The sequence below is a fragment of the Schistosoma haematobium genome, assembly GCF_000699445.3.
Source record: "Schistosoma haematobium chromosome Unknown HiC_scaffold_549, whole genome shotgun sequence".
In the NCBI taxonomy this organism is placed as follows: Eukaryota; Metazoa; Platyhelminthes; class Trematoda; order Strigeidida; family Schistosomatidae; genus Schistosoma; species Schistosoma haematobium.
In genome coordinates, this window is record NW_026137151.1 from 1 (window position 1) to 604 (window position 604).

The window sequence follows — 604 nt, forward strand, 5'->3', positions numbered from 1 at the left end:
TATAATGAAAAACTTTTTCACAACAGAGGGTAAACTTACTCTCTACAAAATATGTGTACGACCCTCCCTTGAATACTGCTCTTTTGTTTTCTCTAATATGAATATCGCAGACAAGATAAGAGTAGAAGAAGTTCAAAGACGTTTCACACGTCAACTACTAGGATGTAACTCGAATCTCGATTACACAGAAAGATGTAAGCACCTCTCTTTAGAACCTTTATGGCACCGTAGGCCAAAAACCATTTAATTTTTTTCTCTACAAGAAGCGATATATGGGCTCCTCCCTTTCCTAACCTCCTGCCCGACTCATCACCCACGACCCAGCCTATAGACTCTACAAACAACGCATATACACTACTTACCGTAAAACACCAAAAACAAATGCGTTGTAGAGTTTTTACAGTACGGTACAGTTTATTGTGGAACAGGCTGCCAATGCCTATCCGTAACTGTGATACGTTTACCAGATTCAAAAGCCCCTAAGAACCCTATTTCGTAGACTCCAAAGAGCTTCAACATTTTCTTGATCTCCGCCCACCAAGGAGGCACTTTATTACGGACCGCCTAGTGTCTAGAAAGAACAAAATTATAACACGTTCGACTG